General features: G+C 38.9%; 1 protein-coding gene across 5 annotated transcripts in view; it reads left to right on the top strand.

The window, feature by feature from the left end:
• Positions 1 to 232: 232 nt before the first annotated feature.
• LOC126248226 (uncharacterized) overlaps positions 233 to 12,939 on the top strand; it is a 170,632-nt gene continuing 157,925 nt past the window's right edge. For 4 of the 5 annotated variants that reach the window (XM_049949052.1, XM_049949051.1, XM_049949053.1 and 1 more), the window contains exons 1-2: positions 233 to 359; positions 4,943 to 5,178. The gene's annotated coding sequence lies outside the window, so the exon portion shown is untranslated. The remainder of the gene's footprint in view (positions 360 to 4,942; positions 5,179 to 12,939) is intronic. The other variant, XM_049949050.1, reaches the window with a different exon arrangement.

Genomic DNA, 12,939 nt, shown 5'->3' with positions numbered 1-12,939 from the left:
AATGTCTCCCCACTGTGGCGCCAATTTAGTTTTATTTGGATTCCTGGCTTCATTTTATAGAACTATTCGTTGACCAGCGTTCAGGTATTCATTTCGTGATCGAACAGTACTGATTCAATCACTGAATAATGATGTACTTTACTTTAGTAAAGTTCCTTATGCATAAACTACGTTGTACCAAAGCTGTTTCGCGTTAACGACAAAACACATACACCCCCATCAATAGTTTATCTTTGATCATATTAGTTGCGTTGCGCATGCTCTGTGTTGTGGCGGGGAATGCTATGAAATTGAAAGGAAATGTGTTTCGAAGAGTTCACATATTATGTTACTGATCATCATCATCGGAAAACGCGAATGTGAGTGGCTGTATATCTGTGCATCCCATTTTTGTTTTTGTTTATAAATCGGAGTTAAGTGTAATGTACGTTCCTCGTACAGACAGGCGAAAAATACGTTATTGAGTACAATACGGAGGCAAAGCATCTATATTTTCTTATAACTGTTCATGTAACTAACGATTTGCGTATTGCATTCTGTTTTACACCCCTATTGTTTCCTAACCAGTGGGATGTTTATGTAACGCCAGAAATGTATATTTACATATTTGGAGACGAACTACATTCCTGATGCACTGGTCTTGGAATACTACTATATTTTTTTATTGTTCGTTGTGGAAGCTATGGATCCTGATGAGCTGCGAGTAGATGAACACTGATGAGAGTCGGCTGTTCCATGTGGACGAATTAGTACAGTGTAGGGAGTCGAAATTTGAGCTGCAATAGTGCTGACGGGCACCATGCTTCGGGTGACACATCAAATGTATATCGCTCATTCAGTTATTTGCTGCGGTTTTGTTTCCTCATCCGAAGATACATATTATTGAGCGTCACTTCGGAAGTTGCTTGAAGTTTTATGGTGAAGGGCAAGGATATCTTTTTTTCTTCACTTGTTTCATCACAAATCTCACAAGTCAATGTTCGCAGTTTTTTTGCTATATGTTAAGGGGGATCTTTGTAGTTATATTGGAAGACATTTTTGCGATACCTTTACGATGGGCCGAGGCGTCTCCCTAATTATGTAAAGATACCAGTTATTTGCAGAAATATAGTTGTTTCAGGGGGATCGGGAGGACCTGTCAGATTATATTCCTACCACAATTCAGACGGGGCATCAGTGGATGCCTTTACAAACGTCTGAGTTTCTGTAGCGTACCCATATAAATTTAATATTCATGATTTGCGTTAGGTACCCATAACTGCTAGTAAAAAAATTACTCTCCTAGTATACTTGTATTAGAAATCAAAACATAGCATTAAACAAATTTTTGAAGGCGTATCAGTGAGACTAAGTAACATGGGGGTATGGGATTGGGAGAATATAGGGAAATGTGGGAATGTTAATCATATTGGTGTGAAAGCTCATGCTACATCTAATGGTTAAAATTTTTCCTAGACAAACAGTGGCACACACTCTCCAGTTTGCATGGTGAAGATTTTCTAAAACTAACTTTGTGGCATGATGTATGTTAGGAAAATTTGTATGCTAATACCACAGTGACACATTCTGGGAACATCTTTCAGCTAATAACCTGATGATGACTGAGCTTAGTGTTTAACACACATCACCACCTACCACCCCCATAATAATATTTATACACTTGCTAGTGTATATTTTAGTTAGTGTAATAGTGGATCACCTGTGACAACTTGGATATGGTGACAGGGAGCTCAGGAGCATAAAAAGACATCTGTCAGTTTGGAAACTGATAATGTGGTTGTGAGTTGGCAAAACTAATGAACGTAAAAGTGAAATAAAGATTGCGGTAACAGACTGATCAATAGCATCTCTTGATGTCTCTGTTTGTGCCATATTTAATACACTTTTTGCAATATAAACTAAAATTGTGAGGTAAATTTAGAAAACATGTTTGATAATGTTGAAGTCTTTGAGTATTTTGATACATATCATATACATAAACTATGAGAAAGTGCAACAGGATTTCACTACATAAATTCCACAAGTAGGCTTATATTTTTCCTTCTGTGAACCATTTGAATTTGGTACTTTGAAATTTTCACCAACCAGTAGTAATGCTATTTGTATCATTTTGATAGGGGACAAAATCTCCTTTTGTTAGGATATCAACATTTTTGCAGATGTGGTACTAAACAGCCTTCTTGAACTTACCACTATAATCTACCTTATTAGTTCCCTCAGACAAAACACCATGCCCAGTTTTTGGAAAAAGGCACAGGTCACACCTGTCTGCAGGAAGGGTAGTAGGAGTGATCTACAAATCTACTGTTAAATATCCTTTGACACTGATTTGTTGTAGAATCTTAGAACGTATTCTGAGCTCAAAGATAATGGGATATCTTGAACAGAATGATCTCCTCCATGCCAATTGGCAAGATTTTCGAAAACATCGCTCATGTGAAACCCAACTCACACTTTTCTCTCATGACATACTGAAAGCTTGGAATCAGGGCCACCAGGTAGATGCAGTGTTTCTTGATTTCCAAAAAGCATTTGACTCCATATTGTACGTATGTGTATTGTCAAAAGAACAATCATATGGCGTATCCGGTCAAATTTGTGACTGGATTTAGGATATTTTAGTAGGGAGGACACAGCATGTTATCTTGGATGGAGAGTTATCGTCAAATGTAGAAGTAACTTCAGGTGTAACCCAGGGAAGTGTTTGGAGCCCTTGCTGTTCATGTTGTATATTAATGGCCTTTCAGACAATATTAATAGTAATATCAGGCTTTTCAAAGATGATGCAGTGATATGAAATTAAGTACTGTCTGACAGGAGCAGCATAAATATTCAGTCAGGTCTTGGCAAGATTTCGAAGTGGTGCAAACATTGGGAACTTGCTTTAAACGTTCAACAGTGTAAAAGTGTGTACATCACAAAACAGAAAATGAAGTATTCTATGACTATAATATCAATAAGTCACTATTGGAATCGGCCAACTCATCCAAATACCTGGATGTAACACTCTGTAGGGATACAAAATAGAATGATCACATAGGCTTAGTCATGGGTAGAGCTGGTGGTAGACTTTGGTTTCTTGATAGAATACAGGGGAAGTGCAATCAGTCTACAAAGGAGATTGCTTACAAATCACTCATGCAACCCATGCGAGAATATTAAAGTGTGTGGGACCCATGCCAAATAGGACTAACAGGCAATATGGAACATGTACAGAGAAGGGCAGTACAAATGGTCACAGGTTTGTTTAATCCATGGGCGAGTGTCACAGAGACACTGAAGGAAATGAAGTGTCAGACTCATGAATTCTTGCAGACAGACATTAACTATCCCGAGACAGTCTATTAACAATGTTTCAAGAACCGGCTTTAAATGATTTCTGTAGGGATACACTACAACCCCCTACGTATCACTCACATGGATTGTGGGGATACAATTAGAGTAATTAGTGCACGCACAGAGGCATTCAATCAATTGTTCTTCCCGTGCTGCATATGTGAATGGAACAGGAAGAAACCCTAATAACTGGTACAGTGGGATGTACCATCTACTATGCACATCATGGTGGTTTGCAGAGTATAGATGTAGATATAGATATGTTATGGAACTTGTTATGCATTATTTTCGACAAATTCAGTACCAACTGAAGAAGAACCATCTAAGAACATTTTCAGGAGTGAAAGTATTCATATTCCCACTAACCCCCATTACCAAATTGGACCAAGGATCTTCATGGCATGGCTTCCGTGTATCAGTGGTAGAGAATGAATAAGTGCAACATTGTCAAGTGAGTATATATGAAAATACCATACTAACATATGCATCCTGAAGAGGAACAGCAACATTTTTAGTTGTTGACAAGCAACAATCTGGATGTTTTTCTGATCTGGCCCTATAACATTGACACGAGCTTGTCTTGCTGGTACTGGGAATGACTGAAAGTAGGGGAAAATGCAGCTTTTATGTTTCCCAAGGACATGCAGCTGTTCTGTATAGCTTCATGTTGATAATGTCCTCTTGGGTCAGATATCCTGGAGGTAAAATAATCCCCATCCACTTCTCTGTGTGGGACCTAATCAGGATGATGATATAAAAAAAAGCAAAACTGACATTCAATGAATAAGTATGTGGATCGCTTAATGGAGTAGATACAGCAGAGAATTTAGGAAGTGTAAGTGGCTGGGTTGAAGTTATTGTGGGAAATAGTGAAGTGCAGTTTCAGGGAGAACAGGACTTCTGGTCAGGTGAGTGCTGGGCTATAAACACTAAATCAGATAGGGATAATGCAGGAGTAGGTCTAATAATGAATAAGAGAATTGGAATTTAGGTAAGCTGTGACACCATACTAACATTATCATAGTCAGGTTACACATGAAGCAAATTCCCATCATAGCAGCGTGCTAACTATGCAGGTGAAGAAGAGATTGAAATACTGTGAAGTGAAAGTGAAGGGAGACAAAAATTTTTGATGGTTGATCGGAATTTGAAAGTAAGCCAATAAAGAAGAGTAAACATAGGGAAGCAACATGTGCTAGAGTGTAAGCAATGAAAGAGGCAGCTGGTAGAATTTTGTACAGAGCACAGTTTAGTTATTACTAATATTTGATTTAAGAATAACGAAAGAAGATTGTATACGTGGAAGAAACGTAGAGAACAGGAAGGTTTCTGATATATATTTATTAGGTTTGTAATATGAAACAACAGCTAGCTGCAAGTATGGTGTAAACAAGTTTATTTGAATCTCTAACAAATCCGTTTTCAAATGGCTCTTACAGACTCTTTTTGCTTTCCTATTGGGGCCTTGTTTTGTAATAATTATTTGTTTTATGCAGTAGTTTACATTTCTGTGTGGCAAATTTGTCATGTATTTGTTATAGACCTACATTTTAAAATTTCCATGTTTTGGTACTTGCAGTGTTTCAGTGCTGTTAAATTTTTGCAGAACTTGTCAATGCACTCTGTCCCAAGTTTTATGGCAGTGCACATGTTCAACATAAAAAAAGTGTGCCTGAGCTTCACATAGCTAACAAGAGCATTAGTTTCCAAGAAGCTTTAGTATTATTAGAACGTGTAACAGAAACACATGGCAAATGGACTGAACTGAAATATGCACCACTCCACACAAGCAATAAAGCCTACAAAACAAAGTTGCAGCAGGAAGGCAAGAAACTCTAACTGGTAATGATTAAATTTGAATAAACTTGTTTAAACTATATATGTGTGGGGTTACTGTTTCAGTGTACAAGAATTATAATGCAACTATGGCTCTCAGCTTTGTTCTCAACAAGACGGGTTTCTGAAATGTGTAGTGGTTAGACAGAGATTACAAAACATTTCTCTGGGGAAAGATGTGAACTGACCAAATCTATTAAATGGGTCGACCGAAGCGTCTGATCCCACCCGTCGGCTTTGACCCGTGACATAAGGCTGTTGTGGTGTGTGACGTCACGACGGCGCGGAATTTAGTTTGTGAGAGTGGTGTGTTTGTAGGTGTCGTTTTGATGCGATCGGTGGTGCTCTCTGGTGGTGTGTTAGGTGATGTTTTTGGTTTAGTTTGCAAGTGTGGCATTGTGTGTGAATTTTGGGACATTTCTTTTTTTATTTCTTTGGTAGGTATGGATATGACTGACAGGGTCAACAGTTTTCGGATGTTGGCTATGATGGGGGACAGTGCGTTGTCTCTAATAAAATTTCTTCAACTATTCGGATTTTTTGATGAAGTCGTGAAGTGTTCAGTATGTCGTGAAGAAATGAGGCTTACTTAAAGTTCCGGTGTCTCGGACCAGGGACAGCTGTATGTGGAAATGTCGTAAGGATAACAGGTCAAGGGAAGTGTTCGATCCCAATGTGTGGCTGTTGGTATTGGTATCTGGAGATGTTTTTGAGCTATATAGGTCAAGGGAAGATGGGTAGATCACATAACTAATGAGGAGGTATTGAACAGAATTGGGGAGGAGTTTGTGGCACAACTACCGGTTGGTAGGACATGTTCTGAGGCATCAAGGGATCACAAATTTAGCATTGGAGGGCAGCGTGGAGGTTAAAAATTGTAGAGGGAGACCAAGAGATGAATACACTATGCAGATTCAGAAGGATGTAGGTTGCAGTAAGTACTGGGAGATGAAGAAACTTGCACAGGATAGGGTAGCATGGAGAGCTGCATCAAACCAGTCTCAGGACTGAAGACCACAACAACAACAGGTCAAAGGAAGTGTTAGGTCCTAATTTATGGGATCGGAAGCTGCTGTTGAGCTATATAGGTCAAGGGAAGTGTTCGATCCCAATTTATGGGATCGGGAGCTGTGGTTGAGCTATATAGGTCAAGGGAAGTGTCCGATTCCAGATGATATTGTGTTTAGTGGTATTTGGGGAGTTTTGTGATGTCGGTTTTTTCGTCGTTTTGCGTGGTTTTGTATGGAGGTGGGTGTCTAAATTTGTTTATATTTAGTTTGTCCCCACTCAAAAACCGCCTATTTCCCACGCATGCCCCGTTAGTGTCATTAGGCTTTTTGTGGAACGTGTGTGTCTTTGTTTTTCGATGTATTTTCGTCCTCATAATGTGTACGTAACGACTTTATATGCGCCATATTGGAATCGTGGTTTATGGTCGTTTCCACCATATTTGTGACGTCATGGGTCAAAGCAGACGGGCGGAATCGGACATTTCCGTATTACCCTATTAAATTACATTAGAATAAAATAGAAGACAAACATGTAGCTTTTATAGATGATGTTGTTGTTGTTGTGGTCTTCAGTCCTGAGACTGGTTTGATGCAGCTCTCCATGCTACTCTATCCTGTGCAAGCTTCTTCATCTCCCAGTACCTACTGCAACCTACATCCTTCTGAATCTGCTTAGTGTATTCATCTCTTGGTCTCCCCCTACGATTTTTACCCTCCACGATGCCCTCCAATACTAAATTGGTGATCCCTTGATGCCTCAGAACATGTCCTACCAAATGATCCCCTCTTCTGGTCAAGTTGTGCCACAAACTCCTCTTCTCCCCAATCCTATTCAGTACCTCCTCATTAGTTATGTGATCTACCCATCTAATCTTCAGCATTCTTCTGTAGCACCACATTTCGAAAGCTTCTATTCTCTTCTTGTCCAAACTATTTACTGTCCATGTTTCACTTCCATACATGGCTACAATACATACAAATACTTTCACAAATGACTTCCTGACACTTAAATCTATACTCGATGTTAACAAATTTCTCTTCTTGAGAAACGCTTTCCTTCCCATTGCCAGTGTACATTTTATATTATCTCTACTTCGACCATCATCAGTTATTTTGCTCCCTAAATAGCAAAACTCCTTTACTACTTTAAGTGTCTCATTTCCTAATCTAATACCCTCAACATCACCCGACTTAATTTGACTACATTCCATTATCCTCGTTTTGCTTTTTTTGATGTTCATCTTATATCCTCCCTTCAAAACACCATCCATTCCGTTCAACTGCTCTTCCAAGTCCTTTGCTGTCTCTGACAGAATTACAATGTCATCGGCGAACCTCAAAGTTTTTATTTCTTCTCCATGGATTTTAATACCTACTCCGAATTTTTCTTTTGTTTCCTTTACTGCTTGCTCAATATACAGATTGAATAACATCGGGGAGAGGCTACAACCCTGTCTTACTCCCTTCCCAACCGCTGCTTCCCTTTCATGTCCCTCGACTCTTATAACTGCCATCTGGTTTCTGTACAAATTGTAAATAGCCTTTCGCTCCCAGTATTTTACCCCTGCCACCTTTAGAATTTGAAAGAGAGTATTCCAGTTAACATTGTCAAAAGCTCTCTCTAAGTCTACAAATGCTAGAAACGTAGGTTTGCCTTTCCTTAATCTTTCTTCTAAGGTAAGTCGTAAGGTCAGTATTGTTTCAAGTGTTCCAGTATTTCTACGGAATCCAAACTGATCTTCCCCGTGGTCGGCTTCTACTAGTTTTTTCCATATATAGATGATATAGTAAGGCAGTAGAGTTTCAAACAAGCAAAATGCCGGGGCCCAATATATTCTGTTCAGTTAGCACGAGTTCAGAATACAAAAATGAAAGAGGCAAAGGGCTGTGAAGAAGTCAAAATAATGAGATTGACAGAAAGTACAAAATAGAAAAGCAGGAATGGATAGAGGATAAATGTGAAGCTGTAAAAGCATGTATGACTGGGAAATGTAGAAGCTGTATGTAGGAAAATTTCACATTTTGGAGAAAGAAGAGGTACGTGTATGCTCAGGTGGCAAGCATGTACTAAGCAAAGGGGAAAAGGCTAAAAGATGGAAGGAATGTACAGACCGGCTGTACAAGGAAAACAAACATGAAGACAGTATTACAGAAAGGGAAGAGAAAGTAGATGAAGATCAGATGTGAGACGTGATACTGTGAGAATTCCTCAACATTTTTGAGATCCTTGGGAGACTAAGGTACGTAAGATGGAAAATATTTGATCAGGTGAACATATGTAGCTGAGGAATGTATTTATAGAATAAATAATAATTCAGTTGCTAGTGATTTTTCAAATTTATTCCAAGACTAATGGTGTAAAATACTTGTACATTTATAAATTGGGGCAAATGCCCAGGATAAATACCCAGGCATTTTAAAGATTAATTGATAAGGGGCACCTATAAAAAAATTTAAAGGTAATATTGTGTATTGGAAAAGGTTTTTTGCAACACTGCTTCTTTAGTTGTTGGGTAACCTTGTTGAAAAAGTTGCTAGAAAGTTAGGGGAGAGTTATTAGGGGAAATAAATTGTACTATAAATGTAACTTTTTACAGCTTCAATGAGGTCAAGTCTTGTGGTACTGCTTCATAAAAAAGAAAATAATATTCAGGTTTAAAATTAATTTAGCCTGTAGATAGTATTTCTACTTATACTGTACTACTGCAAAAAAAATTAAAAAATTGGTCTCAATCAGTATCTTGATCTTCACTCTGAATCATAGTCTCCTGTGTCTGATTTCTTGTGGACTACTGGGTTCCTTTCCATGTTGTCTTTCCTTTGGCTGTTCAGTGTTGCTTTTTTCTTGGGATCAACAGGCTTATGTTGTGTTCCTGCTCCCTTCATCAACTTCCAGTTCGGTTAGTTTTGCAACTCTCTCTGCTTTGAGTATGTTCCTTTTTTTTTACTGTGGATCCATCCAGAAGTAATGAAGGCTCACTCTTTAGCAGCAGATGTAACTGGTGTGCTCAGAATTTTTATGCCAACTTCTGCCAATTTCTTAAACATAAACACCACAAATGATTTACACAATGATTATCTTCATGTCGGGGAGGACTCGCCCTGTCCCACATACTGTGTCTGGACCAAATTCCTTGTTTGTCTATATAACCAACCAGGTTCTCTCTAACCTAAATACCATTTATTCCATTGTTCTTTGTTGTGCCACAAACAAAGCTTATTGCATCAAGCGTCTCAATAGGCTTCAGGTTACTACTTCATACTGTAGGGTCAAGATGGTTAGCTTCAAGGTGGGCATTGATTCTTTTTTGTTAAATCCTTTTTATGTTAGTGTTATCTTTACAGTAGTGCGGCCATAAGAAAATAAATAAAAGAAGGAGCAGAGTGGAAAACTATAGTTTGTCTCAAATGTTGCTACATCTGACAGTAAAGCATTTTTTTTACTGAAAATACTTTAACATTTAAGAATGAATTTATCATCAAATGACACATGCAAGCTGTTTAATACATTCAGTAATAATTTTGCCATCGATAATCATTCTTCAGTAATATTCAGAGATTTGACACGGATTATAAAGTGTTACATTAAAAAGTGGTGACTTATGGACGATGTTTTTTTATTTTTTTATTTATTTTTTTACCAGCTTATCAGTGCACAGCTGTTCAGTGTGCGTGCATGCGCGTGTACGTGCGTGCGATAGAGAACGACTGAGAGTGAAGAGTAGAACTGGTAACATTATAAATGACAAGCAACTCCCAACAACACATGGCCTTTCTCGGTACAAAACACATGCTTGCCCCCTCTCCCTCCCCCCTCTCCCTCCCCCCTCTCCCTCCCCCCTCTCCCTCCCCCCTCTCCCTCCCCCCTCTCCCTCCCCCCTCTCCCTCCCCCCTCTCCCTCCCCCCTCTCCCTCCCCCCTCTCCCTCCCCCCTCTCCCTCCCCCCTCTCCATCCCCCCTCTCCATCCCCCCTCTCCATCCCCCCTCTCCATCCCCCCTCTCCATCCCCCCTCTCCATCCCCCCTCTCCATCCCCCCTCTCCATCCCCCCTCTCCATCCCCCCTCTCCATCCCCCCTCCCCCTCCTCCCCTCCCCCCTCCCCCCTCCCTTCCCCTTTCCTTTTATTCTTAATAATGAAGTCAATGAATGATACATGTAAGTTTAAATGTAACACTTAGTAACTTTTAATTTTGGGAGTATCGTCTCGTCCCTTATTTTAATTGGTAAATTTAACATTCTTGCTGTAAAAATGTTAAAAAGTACTTTTATAAATGCCCAGATTTTGGGCATTTAAAACTGCTTTGGACAAATTCCCAGACAAGTGCCCATTTGTAAATGTCCTGCCCTCTGGGCATTTGCCCAGCCTACATCACTATCCAAGACTGGATTCGAAGCATAAAGCCTCATCCTCAGTTGCTACAAAAGAATTATGAAAACATAAATGTATAACTGACTTTCCCAACTGCTACGCATTTGTGTGTTCATAATTATTTAGTAGCTCCTGAAGAAGGAGCTTTGAGCTTCGAAACTGGTCTTGGAATAAATTTAAAAATTACTAGCAACTGAAGCAGATTTTTATTCTCTAAATACGTAAAATAGACTTAACATAAGAAGCGGTACTGACTATGACATTTTAGAATATTAGTTAAAGAAAGGCAAACCTTTGTTTTTAGGGTTGGTAGACTTAGAGGAGACGTTTTTGAGTGTGTTGAGCGATGCAATAATGTTTGAAATTCTGAAGGTAGCAGGGATAAAACTCAAGATGAAAAGGGTGTCTGCAACTTGTACAGAATATGGACAAGTGTTACAAGAACTGAAAGACAAGAAAGGGACACAATGGTTGAGAGGAAAGTGAGACATACTTGTAGCCTATCCCTGATGATATTTGATCTGCACATTGAGTGCGCTTGAGGAAACTAAGTAGAAAAGTAGAATGGCAATAACAAGGAAAGCTTATTTAATAAACACAGTTGTGATTGCATTTAAGTTGTTAAATTTTATTTCTTGGGTGTCTGGTATTGATCTTCTGAGAGACCATCATCAGATCTATACTCCTTGACCACCGTAGGAACCTGCAGTGTTCTCCATGCCTGTGCAGATGAACCCACTTGATGCCAGCAGTTCCTCCTGTCTTCAAGGAATATAGAGCTGATGGTCTCATAGAAGATCAAAGCCGGTCATCTAAAAAATAAAAATTAGCTGCTGAAATCCAATCACGACTTTGTTTATTAAGTCAGTCATAATATTAATAGATCACTGTTTGTCCTGAAACAATGCTCCAAGAAAAGCATCTCTGGATGTTCATTGTGTGACCTTGTATACTAGTGAAAGTGGATGATAAACAGACAAAAAGTGAACAGAAACTTTATAAGAAATGTGAAAATTAGGTGGGTAGATTGGATAACTAATGAAGAGTTGCTGGACTGAACAGAGAAGGAAACTTTTCTAAAAGAAGGAATTGGTTGCTCAAACACAACATGAAGCATAAAGGAATTTTGTGTGTGTGTGTGTGTGTGTGTGTGTGTGTGTGTGTGTGTGTGTGTTGGGGGAGGGGTCATGACCCCCTATAAATTCCCCCGCTATCCTCCCCATCCATCCACCTTGTATCCAATGTAAACATGTACTAAGCAAACTAGTGAAATTGTTATGATACTGGATTTTTACTTGGGAGCAATGTGACTCATAATGCTGTAAGGCAGTATTAATTTAGGCATTTCCCAGGAAGGAATAAATGGCTCGGGTGAACTTCTCTTGAATCATGCTGTAGGTCCTGTTCAGCAGCTGGGTACTGGATGTCCTTAAGGTGGACAGTTCTCTTGTTTCCATTTCTGTTTACTGCCAGTTTAACGGTAGGCACTTTTGCTCTTCATATTTCTTAATTACCTTATTCTTTTTATTTTCCATGTATCTTTTTTTTAAATGATGCTTCTTAGTAAGACCCTTCCATCATCTCTGAGCAGGAACTGCACAGTGTGTACCAATGCACGATCTTTGACCTATTCTGGCATATTCTCCCTCTTCACATCTCCTTCCTTGTTATTACAACAGGTGTGTCCATCCGAATCTTAGAGTGGTAATGACATGTCTCTGTCTCCTTCATTCTAATCTTCTCCAACTAACCCTGCTTTCTTCTGTGAAATTAAGGTTACTTTCTGCTTGTAGGACTGGGAATTGGGCCTCCTGGAGGTAAGCTTCTATCCCTCTGATGAGATTAGACCAGCTTAGATTAGATATACATTTTGTTCCAAAGGATCGATAGTGAAAAGAGTCTCCAAGATGTGGATGTCAGTAAAACAAGAATATGCAGTAAATATTAAAAAAAAAACAAATATTGTAATGTACATCCCACAGATCCCAAGTGAAATGATCCTCATGAATGTGGGAAAAAAATTGTAATCATATTGTTGTTTAAAAGGTAATAACTTGTCACTACAAAGGTAAATGCTCATTACATTGAGGTGCATACGATAATTCTTTTGCTTTTGTAGCCATGCATCATCAAATTGAAAAATCATTTTACAGCACTTATTTACAATGATCCCATTAATTCATTGAATTTGTGCAGAAGCCAAAATGCTATGGTCATTTGATATTATCAGTAAAATTCACACTAGTTTGTTTAACCAATAAATTCATCAAAGGAGTGAAAGGAGTTAGCCACCAATAAACCCTTTAATCTTGTCTTAAACTGAACTTGATTACTAGTTAAACTTCTTATGACTGCTGGCAAGTTTTTTAAAAATCTGTGTTCCTGAGTA

Source organism: Schistocerca nitens, chromosome 3 (assembly GCF_023898315.1).
Source record: "Schistocerca nitens isolate TAMUIC-IGC-003100 chromosome 3, iqSchNite1.1, whole genome shotgun sequence".
NCBI lineage: Eukaryota > Metazoa > Arthropoda > Insecta > Orthoptera > Acrididae > Schistocerca > Schistocerca nitens.
The sequence above is the reverse complement of the archived record's forward strand: the minus strand, read 5'-3'. Positions and strand labels throughout refer to the sequence as shown.